Raw genomic sequence first — 16,853 nt, 5'->3', positions numbered from 1 at the left:
GTGCACTCTGCAACGAAGTCGGCTAAGGCTTGGACCTTAATCGCTGTCCGAGGCTTGTACCGGATGTCGTACTCGCTGAGTTCGATGGCCCACTTCGTCAGTCTGCCAGAGACCTCGGGCTTGAGTAAGATTTGCCTCAGAGGTTTGTTGGTGAGGATGACGACGATATGGGCTTGGAAGTACGGTCGAAGCTTCCGAGCTGCAATGACCAGTGTGTACGCCAGCTTCTCATTCTCTGGGTACCTTGTTTCTGCGTCCTGCAAAACTTTTCTGACATAGTAGATGGGTCGTTGAACCCGATCTACTTCCTTTATCAGTACCGAGCTGACTACCTCATCACTCGCGGAGAGATGCAACTTTAAAACATATCCCTCCTCGGGTTGGGTCAGAACCGGGATACTAGTTAGGTATTTTTTGAGCTCGTCGAAGGCGAGCTGGCACTCTTCAGTCCATTCAAAATCCTTACTTTTTTTAGTTGCCTTAAAAAGGCAGACAACGATTTGCCGACTTGGACATGAAGCGGCTCAGAGCAGCTATACGACCGTTTAGCCTCTGAACCTCCTTCAATTTACGAGGTGGCCTCATATATAGGATGGCCTTTATTTTTTCAGGGTTGGATTCGATGCCACGTCGGTTCACTATGTAACCCAGGAATTTACCTGAGGTGACACCGAAGACACACTTGTTAGGGTTTAACTTCATGTTATATTTGCGCAAAATTTCAAAAACACAATGCAAATATTTTATTAAACAATTTGAAAATTGGGTTTTGACGACCATGTCGTCTACATAACATTCAACCTTGTTGCCGATCAACAGCTCGAAGATTCTGTTTACAAGTCTTTGGATGGTCGCCCCGGCATTTTTTAGTCCAAAGGGCATGACCTTGTAACAGTACAAGCCTAGTTCGATTATGAAAGCCGTTTTTTCCTCGTCGGCAGGGTCCATCTTGATCTGATTATATCCTGAGTACGCGTCCAAGAAACTCAGCAACTCGTGCCCTGAGGTCGCGTCCACTAGATGGTCGATCTTAGGGAGTGGGAAACAGTCCTTAGGGCAAGTCTGATTCAGGTCGGTATAATCGACGCTCATGCGCCATTTACCGTTGGCCTTTTTTACCAGAATGGGGTTAGCTACCCAGCTAGGGTAATGGACCTCCCTGATGAAATCGGCTGCGAGGAGCTTCTCGACCTCCTCGTCGACTATCCTCCAGCGCTCCGGGGTGAGGTTGCGTTTCTTCGGTCTAACGGGCCTGACTACAGGATCAATATTTAACTTGTGAGTTATTATTTTTGCATCTATACCGGGCATCTCTGCCGCGAATCATGCGAATATATCTAAATTTTTAATTAAAAAACTTACCAACTGAGAACGAAGAGGTTCCTCGACCGATGCACCAATCTGGAGAGTCCTAGCTGGATCTTCTGGTGAAACAAGTACGTGGACTGTTTCTTCTGTCGGTGTAGCTCGCTCCTCAGTGTACTCCGTAGGTCGCTCTAGCTCGAGGTCATTCGCTACCTTGGCTTTCCCTTTGAGGGCGGCGTCGTAGCATTTGTGAGACTCGAGCTGGTCGCCTCGTGCTACCCTTACTCCGAAGTCTGTGGGGAACTTCAGAGCCAAATAGTAGGTGGACACCATTGCGCGAAGTGTGTGGGTGATGGGGCGACCTACAATGGCATTGTACGGGGAGGGAGTCGCGACCACTAGGAAAGTATGCTCGAATCTTGCGATACTAGGTCACGTGCCGACCTCCACAGGTACTGGAATTCGCCCCAGGGGCCTGACTTCTTCTCTGCTGAAGCCTACCAGAGGAGTGTTCGTGGGCTTGATGTCGCTTTCTTGGAGCTGGAGCTTGTCGAATGCGTCCTTAAACAGGATGTCTGCTGAACTGCCTGAATCGAGTAGGACGTGCTTCACCTCGAAGTCGTTGATCCTCATCTTTATGACTAGTGCGTCATCATGGGGGTATTGAATCCCATGCGCATCGTCTTCCGTGAAGAATATGGGATCTTCGAGCCTTGGCCGCTTTGGAGGGTTCTGTTCTTCTCTTTCTAGTTTGCGAGCTGAGGTCTTCACCGCTGCCGAGGTGCAGACCGCGACTGCTCTGCGGCTGCTCACGCTGTCTGCTGCTGGACTCAGGAGCATCTCTCCTTTGCTCCCCCTGCCGATCTGTTTGATATTTATTATCTTATTGTTCAAAGTTTTTCAAGTATCCGCGACGGATGAGTTCTTCAATCTCGTCGCGGAGGTTTCTACAATTTTTGGTATTGTGATCGTGGTTTTTATGGAAATGACAATATACATTATTGTTCCTGGTATTAGGATCTCCTCTCAACCGAGGTGGCCACTTCACATACGAGGCGTCCTTGATCACCATGAGAATCTCTCCCCGCTTCACGTTAAGGGGTGTGTAGTTCATCCTTTCAACTGGAGGAGTTCGGGAACGCTGATTTGAATTGTTCCCTTCCCTGTTTGGTTCGTCTTTTCTTCACTTGTTATCCGCATTGGTCGAGGTGTCGCCTTCTTGTTTCCTCTTCTCCGCTGGGTTCTCACTTTTTTGGTTCATCTCTTCTTCTGTCCCGATGAACTGATCAGCGAGCTTGAAAAACCCAGTGATGTACTTGGGCTTGTTGGCTACCACGTGCCACTTAAATTCTCTGTGAGTGATACCTCTCTTTGCTGCCGTGAGTCTTACAGCGGGATCCAGATTGGGAATTTGTAGACAGGTGTCGTTGAAGCGTTTGATGTAGGTTCGAATCGACTTTCCTTCCCTCTGGACTATGCTAAGGAAGCTTTCCTGTGACCTCAGACACTTCTTACTGGTAATGAAGTGTGAGGTGAACATTGTATGAACTGCACCCAACTTTTGATCATCTTGGGTGCGAGGTTCCTGTACCACGTGCGAGCCACTCCTTTGAAGGTTGTGGAGAAGGCAATGCACATGCAAGATTCATCAGCCCCAACTAGGTGCATCTGGGACTGGAAGGAATCCACATGATCATTCGGGTCAAATGACCCATCATACTTGTCCAGCGGAGGTACCTTGAAGTCCTTCGGCATTGGGGTGGCCAGGAGCTCGGAGGACAAGGGAGATGGCACGGAGAGGAGGGGAGCGGTCTTCGCGGTTCCTGAGCTCGCTTCTTCTTTGCCTTTAGGCTGTTCGGGCTGACTTGGTCTAGCGAGCTGGCTTGGAACTGTAGTTCGGCGTGCCTTACGACGCCGTTTTCTGCTACTTCTTGACTGGTTCAACATTTGTACTGCTAACTTCAGTGCTGTCGGGCACTGTTCTGGCATGGAGTTGCTCGGACTACTGATGCTGGCTGCTGTGGACAGATGGGCCCTGTTTAGAGTCCGCAACTAGAACCCCGAACCGGTTCCCTATGAGCGAAGCTTCAAGCTGTGAAGGCCGAGGCGAAGCAGCTCTGGCGGGCTGAGTATTTCCCGACCTATTCACTTGCTGCGAGGCGGGAGGAGTGACTTGCCTTTCCCTCCTGCTGCGGGACGAGACCTGACTCCCGAGAGGATTTTGGATCTGGGAAGTCTCTCCCCAGCGAGGAGGGCGATTGTTCTAACGATGAGACTTGTTCTGTTGTGTCGCCGGATGCCGAGGTGGGACTGGCTGTTGATTCTACTGTAGCGGTGGGAATTGCTGCTGGTAAAAGTGATGTAGGACCTGCTGCAGGTACTGCTGGAATTGTTGGACCTATTGCATTTGAACTTGAATAGCCCGCACGCAGTGTACCAGGTTGTCGAGCTGGTTCTGCCCAATTGCAGGGGGAATTACAGAGGGTTCAACAAAGGTTGCACCCACCGTAGAAGGGAGTGGGGCATTCACCGGTGCTATGATCCGAGGCACGTTCAGTGTTCGAATCCCATCTATAGAGAGAGGCACAGTGAACTGTCCAATACACACGGTTGGGACCTGAAGTTGCCCCCCGAGACGTTCATTTCAACACTTTGTCCGGTGTTACTGGAGGATGCCATGGATGCTTTTTGAGGAAATAAGCTTCTTGTATCGATTCCCACAGATGGCGCCAAATGATATTGTGCAATTCGGCTGCTCCCAGCTGGAGGTGATCTAGCTCCATGTAGACGACGGACTCAGTTGATCTGAAAAAGGTGAATCAAAAAACCCGAGGGTGCTTACCCGGCGAGGTCGCTCCGATGCTCAAGTCAATAACGAGTTGCGAGCTGATAGTAGCTTAGAAAACAAGAGAGCTGGTGAGCAAAGATTACGCGTACCTTTCACCCCCGGGGGGTGGAGCCTTTATATAGTAACTTTTTATTCCAGTTGATTGGTCAAATGTATACCATATCTTTTCATCCATTGGTGCGTGATCATCCTAATAAACGCTTCTTTTACCGGGGTAGTATAGGCATTTCAAAAGTTATGTAACAGGTCAAGATGGATCGGAAATGCGATAAGTGCTACTTGTGAAAAAATAGTCAAAATTTTAGGGAGCGTTTGCCAAGTCTTTCAACAGAAGATCTTCTAGTAGCTGAAGACCCAAAAGACTATAGGAACTTTCATAGGTAGATCTAAGAAGCCCAAAGATCGTTTGGTTGTAGTAATTGTAAGCTAGGTAGACATGAAGATTGTTTGGCATGTAAGCAAGCATACTTTGGGCTCATTTTCTTGCTAGCCTCCACTTGAGCTGAGTCTTCCCAAAATCTACCCATGACCCTTAACAGTTCGTATATTGTTAGGCTGGACAGAAGAGGCAGACTTGTGTGGCATTTGTTTCCAGCTGGCATCCTTTGGACCATTTGGATGGGAAGAAATTGCAGAATATTTGCAAAGATTATCTCTTGGGCTGGCACAACTAACATTACGGAAGATTTATTCTTGTAATTAGAACAATGTTTGGATTTTTTTGCAAGGTTGTCCAAGAATGTACAATCAGTCACTGTATTGGGAGTCTCTCCCATTTATACCTATTGTTGGATTTGGATTGACGATTGGTTGCATAGCTGAACAAGGGCAAGTTAAATCAAACCTAAAAGGTATGTAATTGATGAAAGGATTATTAATCACTACTTAAATTAACATGAAAATTGAAAAACGAAAGAAACGAATTGAAGTTTAGTAGCATAACAAACATTACAAGATCAAAAAATTTTAGATATATATACCAAAGAAAAGATTAATGGCAGAAACGAATTGAAGTTCTTAGATATTAAATCAATAAAATAGGGGAAAACAAACAACAAAAACTCCAATTAAAACAAAGAAAGCAGATGGGTTGTACCTGGGAACAGAACGATATTATTTGTAGGTCGCTGTAAATGAAAACGGATGGGTTACGGTGGAGTAGAAGAAGCAGCAAAAGAAAGCAAAAGAAGAAGAAGAAGGAGGAGGGGGAGGGAGGGAGGAAAATACCTACGTTGAAGAGGAGCATGCACAGAACTTTTATTTTCTCAATCGTGTGCTTATTGGCACACGTATGATATAGCTTAGACAGTCCGGGATTTCCATAAGTTGGAGCTTCTCAATTTTGGGGATTTTCGGGCTTGCACAAGCTTTTTGGGCGGTCCATCTTCTGAGCTTCTGGTCTTATTTTGCCAAATGGAAAAGGCTCAAAAATTGGGCTTTCGGGCTTTTAGTAGCCCAGAAGACACTACCAAAGATTTCTCAAACGCAAACTTAATTTAGCGTGTCTGGGAACCGTCGGCTTTTATTGAATAAACACTATCACATGGGTGTCACTTCAGTGTTTTTCCAATGGATAGGCGTTTATTCATGTTTTACTGACGTGTCTAATGGTGCCTAAGTGTCAACAAATGGGTTTATCATTGCTTTTCTCGATTTTTCAAACAAATCAAGTACAAAATGTTTAGTTAATAAACATCCACGGTTCCAAACACATACTTATTGATTTATTTCTCGGAAAAAAAACACTTATTCAAGCCTACTTCCCAAATACATGTGAACCAGTTGGGACTGATGCACAGGTTTTATTAAAAAAAATTGAGAAAAAAACTTTATGACATTTCCAGTTAAACGGTGCTCATCTAAGTTCAATTCAAGTATTATTTTGGTTATGTTTAGTTTTTTCAATTACAATTCAAGTTGTACTTTATTGCGAATGGCTAATTTTGTATACTCTAGATAAATTTATATTATTTTTTTGTACATTAATGCTAAACTTTTTAAGTAATTTTTTACCAAAATGTTTTTTGGTTTGTAATTATTTATGAATAAAGTTGGTTAAGGGTAAAATTGGTATTTAAAGAAAATTAATGCATTATTGCATTACATCAACATGTTCTAATAGAAGTAAAGTATCTATACCTTTTTCAAAACAATATGGGATTCCCTAGTTTAAAATAGAATTTAAATTAATTAATATTAGATAATTTTGTATTAGTTTATATTAAATTTAAATGGACATTAGTGTTTAATTTATCTTATTGCTTTTTATTAATTTACTTGTTTTAATTATATTAATAATAATAATAATAACATTATTTTTATCCTACTTAAATAATTTAATACATATTTTTACTATGGTTAATTAATTTTTATTATTTTAAATGGATTATAATTTTTTATGATGTTTTATTTAATGTTTTCAACTTATTGTTGACTTAGATGGTTAAACCATTTGAACAATCACTCAACCCTATTTTTAATTTTGAGTTTCCTAAAACTTACTACTTTGTTAATAACTGTTGATTTAGTCAAAACCCATAAGTTTGTGTCTAATTGTCTAGTTGGGTTGATTTTTTTTATTAACTTTTCACTATCTTTGCATTTGCAACTCCAATGTACAAAAAACTCACTTTTGTGGTCTTAAATTTCAATGTCTAGCTCTTTTATTTATTAAAAATTAAAAACTAAAGTAAAGCATAAATTGAACGTAAATAATATACACAAAATATAATTAATTATATCATATTATGCATATGCAAATGAAAGATGTGTCATGGTTTGATTTATCTAACTCAAACAGTTGAACTGTTGATTAGTGACCTAGAGGTAAAAACTATTCAGCCTCCAAATCGATTTTTAAAATACGGGTTTTATTTGTTGAGTGAATTAAATATTATTTATTTTAAAATATAAATTACATAATTAATTAACTTAAAAATGATTTTTTAAATTAAAGTAGATTATTTATACTAATAATATATCATTGAATATCTCTATTTTAATATAATTTTTATTTATAATAATAATAATTTAATATAAATATATCTAATGTATATAAAATAATAGTTAAACTGAAATGTATGTGAGATAATTAAAGGAGTTAATGAGAAAGAGGAGAAGAATAAATGGTGAGTTAATGAGAGGAGATAAAAGTCTTAAAGCTTATTAGCCACTTGAGTTATTTTGTTCGAAAATTAAAAAAACAAAAAAAAAAGATAAGTGGTTATAAAAAACAATTAGAAAAAGATAAATGATTTTCAAAAATAACCAAAAAGCAGTAAAGTAACAGCTTGGCACATTCCATTTTAATATATAGGTATAAATGCTTTTATGTGTGGTCGCAACCTAAAATAAGCACTAATTCCAATAAATGCATAAAAATAAATACTCCCAAACAGGGAATCAAGGACTTTTTTTTTGAAAGGTTCATTATATTAGGCTTAAGCTAACAAAACAAAGCCTTCCACTTTAGGTATCCCATCCTAATAGTCATTTAAAATAAAAGATGATAGATGATGGAGTTTCGCTAGTTGGGATACCTTGTGGGCTGAACTGTTAAACTTTCTATTTACATACACAAAGGAGACATGTCTATATTTTGAGACGAGAAAACTTATCCTACACAAATGCCATTGGCAGGACCAGGGTAGGATAGCCTTCTGTTGTAGTGCTTGAACAACCTGTTGAGCATCTGAGTATATACAGACTTCGTGAATGTCCCACTGAGAGATTTCTGATAAGGCTTGCAAAATAGCATATAATTCGGCTTGGATGACAGATGAAATTTGATTTGTTCTTCCTCCAATTATTCGAAGACGTGCTAAATTTCTAGAAAGTAATACAACACCATAAGAATAAAGAGAGTCTAAAATTTTTCCAGCATCAGTAAATACAATAAGATCCACATTATGAGATATGTTGAGGGTAATTTTATCCAATAAATGCAGATTTCTATGGGGATCACTATTAGTTAGGTATTGAGATGGATGATAAGAGTTGTTAATTTGACATAGGATAATGGGGGGATGAATGAGTCTTTTTTAAAAAATCATCTCATTTCTTGCATACCAAATATAATAGGAAGTTGTAGTTATCCAGCTGAAGATATTCATAAATAAGGAGTAGTCTGGAATTTGATTATAAAGATTTTTAATACAGCGACTCCAAGATCCCTGATAAATGTGAAATTGGATATTCCAAGGATTAGCAAACAAAATTGCTTGAGTGAAGGTGCAATCCATGAATATGTGATCTAGATTTTTAATTTGTAATTTACACATAGAGCATGTTTTTTGGTGATTATCTTGAATGATTTTATCTTTAACAGGGATGAAGTTATTCAAGATTCTCCAAAAGAAGAGTTAAAAATGGGGTGTTGTTTTAAGTTTACAAAGTTTTTTAAAGCAAAAACTATGGTCTAGGTCTACCTGTGTGTATGGTATTATGTGGTTTTTATTGTAACTTTCCTTTACTGTGAATTTGCCTGAGCTATGGTGGATCCAGATCCAAGAAGTGGGATGGGAGGCAGAGAAAATGGGGGTGTTTAAAATCCTTAAAGCTTCTTTAGTATCAAAAAGGGAATGAATAACATTTTGATTCCATTGGCCATGGTGGATAAGATTATCTATGTTGAGGTTTTTAAGATGAGGTGCTAAAGGGAAAGCTATCCAGAAAAATTGATTCTGCTCTTGTAACCAAGGCCTTTGAAAGATTGGAAAGTTGGAATCCTCTTTAATCAGAGCTCCACATTCCGAAGCAAGTTCTATTAGGTTTGGGGCCATTGATTTCCAGAAAAAGGAGCTTGGAGTTGTAATGGAATGGGGGAACAAATTTGATTGTTTTAGATATTTTGATTTCCAAAGTTGTGTCCATAGTTTATCTTGCTCATTGAGTAATTTCCAGGCTGTTTTTTTTTTTTTTTTTGAAAAGAGTTTTATTAGTTAGTTTTAGATTTCTGAATCCTAACCCTCCCTGAGTTTTATTCCAGGCACACCAGCGGAAAGGGTGAGGTTTTGATTGAGAGGTTCCCCACCAGAAGTTCTTAATGATTTTTTCCATTTGATTCGTAGTCTTTTGTGGGAATTTGACTAGAGTCATGGCATGAATTGGAATAGATTGAAGAATAGACTGAATTAACACTTGTTTACCTGCTTGACTTATAGTAGAATCTCTCTAGGAATTGAGTTTTGTTTTTAAGTTATCTAGGATAAAGGTTAGTTTAGAATGTTTGTTCCTGGGGAAGCCCTAAATATTTAGAATCTTTATGCAATGGCTTTATTTTTAGTTATCTGGAGGTTAACCTTTGGAGTTTGGGATGAATATTTTTACTACAGTAAATTCTCGATTTTTCCATGTTAATTAATTGAAATTTGTTAAGAATTTGGATCAGATTATCAATTTCTGCTCTATGGGCTCTGATGAAAATCATAATATCATCCGCAAAAAAAATGAGATATTTACTCATTTTTTGGGAAGACTGGGAAATGGGGATACCTTAAAATTTCCCCTCTTGTTCAACTTGATGAAGGAGTCTTGATAGCCTTCCATTACTAAAATGAACAGATAAGGAGATAAATGATCTCCTTGTCTCAAACCCCTAATTGGATGAGAGTGACCTTCTGAAGTTCCATTGATGAGGACTAAATAGGAAATGGTTGAGATACATTATCTGATTAGTTTGTAGAAATCCGGGGTAAAACCCAATAGAGAAAGAATTTGAATGAGGAAAGACCATTATAGCCTGTCATAGGCTTTAGACATATTTAGTTTGAGACCTATATATCCTATTCCTCGTTTTTTGTGTTTTAAAAGTGAAATATCTCATGGGTGATGATTGAATTATTAGACATCTCTCTGTCAAGAATAAAAGCTGCTTGATTTGGGGAAATACACTTATCCAAGACTTTACTAAGCCGTCCACTTTTTTTTTGGGATAAGACAAATAAAGGTATGATTTAGCCTTTTTAGCATTTTTTTTTTATTTTGGAAAAATTCTTGGACCAAAAAAACCAAATCCGGTCCCATCAAATCCCAGAATTCCTTAACAAGAAGAGCTGGCATACCATCAGGACCTGGGGATTTTAGATTCCCTATACTGAAAAGAACTTTAATTTCCTCAACAGAAGGAATATCTGTGAGCATAATATTTTCTACCTCCGAGATTATTGGGTTAAATAGATTGGAGATTTCTTCCAACTCTTCATAGTTTTGGGAGGAGTACAGGTCAGAAAAGTATTCAATAAATATTCTAGTGATATTGCTCAGTTTTCCAATTATTTTGTTCATCTTTAATTCCTTCTATATAATTTTCTTTTTCTTCTAAAAAGTGTGCTTTTGTGAAAAAAGTTTGTATTTTTCTCTCCCAATTGCAACCAAATCTGGCGAGATGTCTGTCTCCAAAAGCTTTCCAACTGATTGGTTGCATGATCCAACTCCTTATATAAGTGACTTTCATGATCAATGGTGCCTAATTATTCCAATTGAAAGATCTGATCTTCTAATTTCTGGATTTTGATTCTTGGTTCAATAAATTGGGACTTCCTCCAACTGATTAAATTTCTTTTTAGAGCATCTAATTTCTGAGTGATTCGATAGGCTGCATGTCCATTAATTTGAATTTGCCAACCATTTTCAATGATTTGCTTGCAAGAGGATTCTGATAGATACATCTCGAAGAGTCTAAAAGGTTTGGGGAGACTATAGATTTTAGAGTTCAGATTCAGGAGGGGGTGATGATCTGATCCCCACTTTGAACCTATTGAAAGGGTTGCATTAGGAAGAATGGAAAGCCAACCAGGAGACATAACAATCCTATCGAGGGTTCTCTAGATATGTCCTATTGTTCTTTTATTTGTCCAGGTTATTCCACCTCATTATATATTTAGCTCTAAGAGGTTGTGATCAATTATCAGGTTTCGGTATTGCTTAGCGGCTAATTTGGAGGAATTATAGGAAGTTAGAGGTTCTAGGAAGTTAACCAAGGCAGCTTCTTTGAAGTCCCCGATGAGCAGATAGGGAGTATCCATATTATGTAGCTTTGAGTTCAAGTCTAACAAAAAAATATTTCTATGGTGTTTAACAACATGGCTATAAATGAAAATCAAAAGCCAGTTAAAGGTAGATGAATGGATTTTTAAGGAGACATACCTCGAAGTTGATAGCTCAACAGTAACCAAAAAATTAGCAATCCACATTACTGCTAATCTGCCAGCTCTTCCTTCAGGGTTAATAGTGATATAATTAGGATAGCGCAATTTAGTAGTCAAGGTATTTATTTTAAAGTCTAGGATTTTTGTCTCACATAAAAAGATAAAATCTGGATTTATGCGGTGGACAAAGTCCCTTGGCCCCTAATACCTGCCCTACAGTAGTTCCAGCTCATGATAATCATTGATACAGGTGGGGCTGATAAAGGCTAGCCACCTCTGCCCATAGAGAGAAAAAAACAGGGGAGACAAAGAGTAAATAGAGACTTACCGCATTCTGATTCTCTGAAGTTGTATTAGGATCAATAAGAGCCACGTGATTAATGGAAACAATTCTTTCATCTTGTTCAGCTGTACCTGAGGATTCAGGCCTATCGTAAGTGGGTAGATCAGGGGACAACCGATCAGATTCCAAGCTTGATAAAAGGTCAATTCTTGACCTTCTACCTCTAAATGAGGAGGGTCCAGGGACATCTTCAAAAAGGCCATTCACAATATCTTGAATAGAGGCTGCCAGGTTGAAAGTTTCTACTAAAACTAGAAGAGGAGGAGGTGCTAAACTCGAGGGTGCCAAGTGCCAACGGGTTTGTAGAAACTGGTGGTATGGGAGGGGAGTTTTCATTATTGTGGGCTGGGTGATTAGATGGTGAGGTGTTTGCTTTGTCGTGAAGGTCTTCTGCGGCTGGGGGGTAGGAGCATTGAGATTCACAAAATCACTAAAGATATGACGTCACCATGATTGCCGCAAAGTCTGCTCAGCTCTCAGGCATGGGCCTGGGTGATTCATGGACCATCGATTAAAAAACTAATTGAAGGAATGTCTTGCCGTGCTCGGTATGGATTGTGAACATGGACGAAACAGATGTCCAACTCTTCCACAAACATAACAAGTCCTAGGGAGATCTTCGTATCTGTAAGTAATCCAGTTATGGATACTTACAAATGAACCAGTTTGGAGAGGACGATTAATGGAAATGGTGACCTTTGCATGAATATAATTGTGCACTACTGAAACTAAACGTGTAGGGCCAATACGTTCAAAGAGGGCGACCTACGTTGATTGAGAGGGTTTCAAAAGGCAGGTCATGAATCTAGACCCAAACTTCAATTTCTTAGATATTCCAGGCATATTGTGGACGACTAGGAACCCAGGGTTGCATTAAAGTCCATTGATCATTGAGGGTCCAAGGACCATTTGTCTCGACATTGTCATAATCCTTGGCATAACGAAAGTTCAGACGGACTATGTCGTCAAATTGATCTAGGAGTAGGCTACTGGAATCCATATTCCAGAGCTCGTAAAGGCCTTGGACTATGTCGTCAAATTGATCAGTTAAGCGGGTGAAAAGACGACAAATAATAGAAAGTTGCCAGTTTTCACCGATACCAGGGGGGATGAGATGTTGGATGTTTACCACATCTACTCCTGCGTTACCGTTTCCCTGGAGCATTTGCTGGAATGCTTCGTTGAGAGCTTCCAGATTCTCCATTGATCAGAAAGAAAGAAGACAGACGGGGAAAACTCACTGGGAGAGAGGATAACTGTAAGAGAAGAGGCAACAGAATAGGAAAAGAACAGACGAGAGAGGAAAGCGAGAAGGAGAAACAAGAAAAAGACTGAACCAGCTATTTAAACAAGCGATAAAAGTTTAGTTCAGATCTAACTAGTTAAGTTAACAAAGATAATCTTACAAAGGCGAAATGACACTTAATTCTGTTCCTGGTGTAACTAAGCATTAAAGACGACAGGTGGTATAACAAAATAGCAAATTTATGACAGATCAATAAGAGATTTGAGATAGGTGTACTCCCTGTAATTACTGGGACTGCTTGCATGAGTTGTAGTGCAACGTGTTAAAACGCCGGCAGCAAAACTTCATGCTGATATGCGAAATAGCGGTTGTGTATAATCATTCACCTTGGTTTTCTAAACCATTCCTGTTTCAAACTGCTTTTTAACTAGCTCCGAACTTCAGGTTGTTGCAGCATCGCAAGTGGGGACTTAATCAGCCAATTACTGATCGTCTTAGCTAAGAATTGAAGCTCTAGATTGTGTGCTCCGAACGACTCTTTTTAGCATTTTTAATGGGTGTGAAGAAAGAACTCAGAAATCCTCAATCATCTTCTCTTGATTATGTCTCACCACTTGATTGTAGTGTCTCAAGAGAAACGATGCCAATCTCATAATTCAATTTGATGCTATCCTTGATAGCATTGTAATGTTATTTCCTTTAATTGATAGGGGAGTCAGGGACTTATGGGCATTTAGGACCTCCCCTGCGTTTCCATCAATTTCTTGCAAAGTTGCAACTACATGAGCCTCAAGAATAAAAATTGGGGTCAATTAACAAATTCCCAACCCAATCCACCCCATGGCATTCGGCATTCCATACGTTAATGGATCGCCAGTAGCTTATGGTGTTATCGTCACGAATCACCTTGGACTCGTTCAGGCAATTCTTTTTGGGCCAAACAAAAGCTTTGGCGTGTTTAAAAGGTATCCAGCTTGCAAAGGATTTCTTGTTTTGGAAAGTAATAATCTCTCTCTGATTAAAGCTTTATTTGATAGAGACTAGAGAGCCTAAATCAGCTAGAGAGGCCTTATTTTGCGTAGATATCATAGCTTCTTCATCAGATGGTCTTGATTTATCCTTTTCTTTGGTTAGAAGGGAGGGTAATAGTCTGGTGTACTTGCTAAAGCGTTTTGAGTAAAATAGTAATTGCCTCTTTTTTTTTTCTTTAAACCATAATCATAGATATGGGCTTGAATTGGTGAACCTAAAAAGCTCTCAACAGCATAGGCTGTTGGGGGCAAACAGCGAAAGAGTTTTTTTTTTCATTAATGAAAAAAACTGATTGGGTGAACTTGAAATAATCTGTGATGTAATTATCTCGTTTTGTCATTAATGAATTTTCTATATATCCACCAAATAAAAAAAAAACCCTATTGAGTGAACTTGAAATCATCTGTGATGTAATTATCTCGTTTTGTCATTAATGAATTTTCTATATACCCACCAAATAAAAAAAAAAAACTGTTGACAATTCCATAACACCTGCTTAAATTAATCTTAATGCTAAAACATTGATCATTAATAACTTTACTTCAATACATTGCATCTCTCTGACTCTGTTAATTAATAGAAATGGTCAGGAATCAGTCAAAATAGGAGATTACACCTGCACCCCAAAAACGCCCCACATGCACATCTCAATATATATTGAGAACATCTCTCGAATTTGTTTGTGAGAGATATTTCCAATACACGATTAAGATGCTCTGTGGCGCAAATGTGAATTCTCAAAATAGCCAGCCTGCAGCTCCATTTGGAAAATTTCACCATTCACCAAAACTCTTTCATCTACAGTCACAAATAAACTCCCTGATAAATTAGAAAAACCATAAAGTCATATGATCCTACCTGTCATTATTTATCCTACCATATATCACATTTAATAACTATAAAGTTTTGACCTGGGAAAAAATATTATATATATGTATCCAAGGAGGAGAAGAGGAGGTATGAGAAACGTTACATTCCAAATTCAAAACATTTTAACCTTCAAATTCAATAGCGCCCCATTAGAAATAGAACTCCTCTTGACATCCCGAAAAATATAGTCACATATGAGGTTGAGCAGCTCTTATGCTAATGTGCCTATATAGTTATGCTTCATAATATTCAATTTTGAAATAAAGAAAGATTATCTTTTTAAATTAAATAGTTTAGCTTCAAGAATGATTTCTATTTATTTTAATTTGGTACACGTATTTGATGCGGACCTATTCATGGGCTGGGCTCGGACTAAGTTTTACCAATAGAATAACAAATAGATAAATTTGTCCATGAGAATGAAGAGCTGCAGATAAATTCAAGAAAATAAAATAAAATATAAAAAGTTGAGATGAAGAGTCCGGGTTAATTGAGCATGAAATGCTGTGGAACAAATTACAGCTCTCTACATCATCAGATGTACATATTCATGTCATCTTCCATGTGCAAGTCTATTTAAAAGGTAATTGAAAAGAGATACTGTGGGTTCAAAATCTTATTTATTTATTTTTTATGCGAAACGATCCCTTCCTTCATCAGAATAAACTAAGGCAAAACAATGAAACACAGCAACCACCAGCAACCAAATACACCAACCACCCTAGATAACAATATATAAATATATACACTAGTAGGGACCTGACGTATATATGTGCTTTATTAAAAGAAATTGTGGATTTGTGGTCTAAAAACTTCATGACATTTACAATTTTAAAATTATTTTTAGTTGTGTTTAATTAAATAAATAAACATTGTTATTTTAATAATTTAATTATTTTAATTGATACGAAGTAGAAAAGATTAATAAAGAAAAACTATTAGGAGAAATTACTCTTTCTGACATAAAAAAAAAGATATTTCAGGGAAGAAGAGGAAGGAATTTATAAAAGAAACGGTCACCTAACAGCCGTTAAACTTCTAGGTTGAACGTTTCTTGGCAGTTGACACGAACTTACCTAATGCAATCTAATAATTTCATCAACCAATAGCCCTACCAACTGAATTACAGTCGTTCAAAAACTGAAAAATCGATTAAAATCAAATCGAAATTTGATTAATTTGGTTTCGGTTTAGTATTTTTAAAAATTGAAGGTATTGGTTTGGTTTTGATTAATTAAAATAGAAAATCGGTAATTAACCAAAATTTAAAAATTAGTTTGAAATTAAAAACTTGTAATGGTATTATTAAAAAGTAAATTAAAAAAATTAAAATTTACAATACAAATATTTTAAACTAGGAAATATGGAGAATTATTCTCTTTTTCATATTAAAAAAATTAAAAAAATTAAAAATTAAAATATAAAATATTAATATTTATCTTTGATTGTATTAATTTTGATGAATTTACAAATGACCAAACTAAAACCGATCTAACCTCTTAGGTTAACATAATAACTAAATTAAAACCGGTCGAAATTATTAAAAAATTGACCAACTTGCATCAAGATGAAATGACTTTCGAGAGAGAATTATAACTACATCGGATATCATTGATCCTTCAAAATCCAGAAGATGTCGGCACTTCACTCAACAGGTTGGATAATTGCTTAACCAAGTCTTCCCAATCAGCCTCCAAAATAATAATGAGATATTTCATTTTGTGGCACAAGCCGCACAACAAAGCCCTCTCGCTCATTGCCAAAGCTTTTGCTTCCAAAGGTCTTACAACCCTATTCAGTATTCACCTTACCCACAAAGGGAATGGAAGGTAGAGAGAGAAGAGACTTAACCTCTCAAAGGCTCAGTTTGGAAAGAGTGTAAGTACAAATATGTGGTGCAAGACCTTGTAAATAATATTTATTTTTTTTGAAGGCAATGGCTAATTTCATTAAGAATGCTCAGAAACTCAAATACAACCTATGAGTGTACAATCAGCAAATAAAAAAGAAAAATAAACCCAATACAGATTGCAATAAATCTTGACCACCAGGAGAAATTCT

At 37.9% G+C, this 16,853-nt stretch overlaps 1 long non-coding RNA gene across 1 annotated transcript; it reads right to left on the bottom strand.

Annotated features, from left to right (window-relative positions):
- Window positions 1–7,495: 7,495 nt before the first annotated feature.
- On the bottom strand, window positions 7,496–13,760 carry LOC104600450 (uncharacterized). Its single transcript, XR_735670.3, has 3 exons — window positions 11,630–13,760; window positions 11,300–11,369; window positions 7,496–7,981 (listed from the first exon to the last, which is right to left on the bottom strand). It is a non-coding gene; the product is annotated as an uncharacterized LOC104600450 (long non-coding RNA).
- Window positions 13,761–16,853: the final 3,093 nt, after the last annotated feature.

This window comes from Nelumbo nucifera, chromosome 8, assembly GCF_055504915.1.
Source record: "Nelumbo nucifera cultivar China Antique chromosome 8, China Antique-T2T, whole genome shotgun sequence".
NCBI classification, from domain to species: Eukaryota; Viridiplantae; Streptophyta; class Magnoliopsida; order Proteales; family Nelumbonaceae; genus Nelumbo; species Nelumbo nucifera.
This window is presented reverse-complemented; position numbering and strand designations above follow the sequence as displayed.